Below are 3,388 nucleotides of genomic sequence, written 5' to 3' on the forward strand. Positions count from 1 at the left end.
TCTATCTATCTATCTATCTATCTATCTATCTATCTATCTATCTATCTATCTATCTTTCTATCTATCTATCTATCTATCTATCTATCTATCCATCCATCCATACATCCATACATCCTTCAATCCATCCATCCATCCATCCATCCATCCATACATCCATACATCCTTCAATCCATCTATCCATCCTCCCATTTCTCTTCATCACGTGGAATGTGTTCTGTATCCAGTGTCGATACGTGTATTATTAAATCCCAAACTGGGAACTCCACACGTGGGTCCACTATGGAGGCCACCATTTGCCTCTTTTGGGACTAAAAAAGTTGTACCCGCATCCGGTCCGGACATTGGGGATTGCCTTGTTAGTGAGACAACTTCCTGGGCCTTCGGCGTTTAACTCGGAGTCAGGTACCCATTACTGCGGGGTGGGCAGGAATGGGAGAAACAAATCCATGTTCGAATCGAGGCTTCGCCACCGCACCCTCCAATATGTAACGTGTAGAATTATCCACATCGTTTACATCATCATCCAGTGCCAGATCTGCGACAGACATCGTCGATCATGGTTCTCCATTATTCTTTTGCTTGGATGCTCTTAAAAAAAAGCTACGTTTCCCTGATCTTTCACTGTTACCCATTTGTTTAGGTTCCCTTAGTATGCTGTTCTGGGCCTACCCCTGCCTCGTTTGCCTTCAATTTTGCCAATGAGAGCTAAATGTTCAAGCCCCTTATGTCTATTCAGGTGTCCAAAAAACTGTATTTGTCTTTTCCTGATTGTTTTTAACAGTGAGAGTCCCATGCGGGCTTCATCGTTTACATAATACAGACATAAAGCTCACCCTGTCAATGACCTGGAAGACATCCCAAGCGGCGCCCATTCCAGAACTCAGAATCTCAATGGAAGGCGACGCTAAGCCGAGAGAGAGGCAACCAATGAGTTGACAGAAGAACACCTGGGGAATAACGAGGTATGTTAGGGTAAGACTTACCCAAAACAGGAAGAAACTCTTCGTCTTTATGAGTCAAATCCGAACCAGACACCAGCGATCACATTAATTGGTCGCTTATAAGGACAAACGGGCTAACCCAGATTTCGGGGTTTTCCAGAAATCTTGACCTACACCAAAAGTGGCCATTGCCCTACCTATAAGAGTAGTTTGGTTTCATTGGTGTGTATATTTGTTTGGTTACAGAGAAAACGCTTGTATTTTAAAGAAACTGAACAAGGGTCCAAAAACTTTACCTTCGATTTCCTTAAAACAGTATTTTTCGGGATAGCCCCATTGTGCTTAAAAGCGACCAGTTCATAACTCTTTTCTCTGTTGGGTTGCTAAAAACACACAAACAAATAAATAAACAAACAAACAAATAAACAAACGAACAAATAAGCACAAAAAATATTCCTTTTCTTTATCATCCTGGTCTTTTCTCTAAACCTAGAAATCTATATGTTAATTAATAAACCAAGTTTTCTCCATTCCGTCTGGCCATACCGCTTGCCTACGGTAAAAAAAAACCTGTCCGGTCGGCCTGTCCGGTCGGCCTGTACGTGTAATAGGCTCTTATGCATTGATATGTCTACAATGTATATATGCGTCTTTTCCTTCCTACAGAAACACATAAACAAACAAACAACAACAAATAAACAAACAAACAAACAAAACAAACCAAGAAACCAACCAACACACAAACAAACAACAGACAAATAAACTGACAAACAAACAAGCAGACAAACAAACAAACAGACAAACAAACAAACCAACCAACAAACAAACAATAACAAACAAACAGACAAACACATAAAACAAAACGACAAACCAACACACACAGATATCCCCACTCACCGTCATCATGTCCTTGACCTCGTAGTCCCCGTAGCGGACCAGTTTCCCGCCGTACCAGAACCCCAGCGACCAGACGTCAAACATGATAAACCAGGCCAGGCCTTGACCGACGCCGCTGACGAAACTCTTCTTGATGCCGTACCCTTTGGCGCCATCCAGGCTCTTAACGTACCTGGTGGGTGGGTGGGTAGGTAGATAGGTAGGTAGGTGGGTAGATGGTAGGTAGGTAGGTAGGTAGGTAGGTAGATAGATGAGTTTTAAGGGTGACTATCATGCTTCACAGCGACATAAATAAAAATAGTCTTCTACTCTATGTCCTACTCTCTTTCCAAAACAATTGAACAAACAAACACACACACACACACACACACACACACACACACACACACACACACACACACTCACACCCTCATTCACTCACTCACACACACTGTTTGACGAAACTCTTCTTGATGCCGTACCCTTTGGCGCCATCCAGGCTGTTAACGTACCTGAACAGGTAGGAAGGTAGGTAGGTAGGTAGGTAGGTAGGTAGGTAGGTAGGTAGGTAGGTAGGTAGGTAGATAGATAGGTAGACTGGTAGGTAGGTGGGTAGGTAGGTAGGTAGGTGGGTGGGTTAGTAGATGGGAACTGATGATGACCATCATGCTTCACAGCGACGTAATTAAAATAGTCTTCAATTCTCTTTCCAGCTCCCCCTTCTCTCCCTCACAGCGTTGAAACAAAAAACAACAACAACAGCCAAACAAAAACACCAAAAACAACACAGGATACCTCTGACATCCACAACTGTACAATATTAATCCTTCAACCCCAAAAATGTATCGTTTCCCGAAAGCTAAAAGGCTTAACACTTTTATTTCCCCACATTCCCCACATTCCCCACATTCTCCACATTCCCCATAAGCCCTACCTTTGCACTTCTTTCTCCTGTCCCCAAAAAGCTTAACACTTTATTTCCTCTCATTCCCCATACATGTATTACCTTTGCACCTCTTTCTCCTTTCCCCAATAGATTAACACTTTTATTTCCCCATATTCCCCACTTTCCCACATTCCCCCTACCTTTGCCACTCTTTCTCCTGTCCCCCACATTCCCCATACCTTTGCGACTCCTTCTCCTGTCCACCAAAGGCAGCGACTGTCCGGATAGAGGAGAAGACTTCTTCCGCCACACCACCCGCCTGGGCGTACGCCAGCCGCTCTTTTGTCGTCATGGACGTCCACAGCTGAGGAGGTTTTTGTTCGTTTTAGTAGAGGTTTTACGGCGCTCGCAACTGCATACGGTCATATGAGCGCCAAGGGATGGGTGTCAACAGTTAGTTTTAGTAGAGGTTTTTACGGCGCTCGCAACTGTATAAGGTCATATGAGCGCCAAGGGGTGGATGTCAACAGAGAAGTCCTTACAAGGAATCAGACTTACTCTGCTCACCTCTCTAGCTTCAACAGCACAAAGTCTGCTTTGACTATCAAGGCACCCCAGAAGTAGCAGGTCACAAGAGTGTGACAAACATACAAAAGAAGTAGAGGAAAAAATGACGATAGTAAGG

General features: G+C 43.8%; 1 pseudogene; it reads right to left on the reverse strand.

Moving 5' to 3' along the window:
* LOC101849765 overlaps nt 1-3,388 on the reverse strand; it is a 25,476-nt pseudogene that overhangs the window by 13,304 nt on the left and 8,784 nt on the right.

The sequence above is a fragment of the Aplysia californica genome, unplaced genomic scaffold (genome assembly GCF_000002075.1).
Source record: "Aplysia californica isolate F4 #8 unplaced genomic scaffold, AplCal3.0 scaffold00173, whole genome shotgun sequence".
In the NCBI taxonomy this organism is placed as follows: Eukaryota; Metazoa; Mollusca; class Gastropoda; order Aplysiida; family Aplysiidae; genus Aplysia; species Aplysia californica.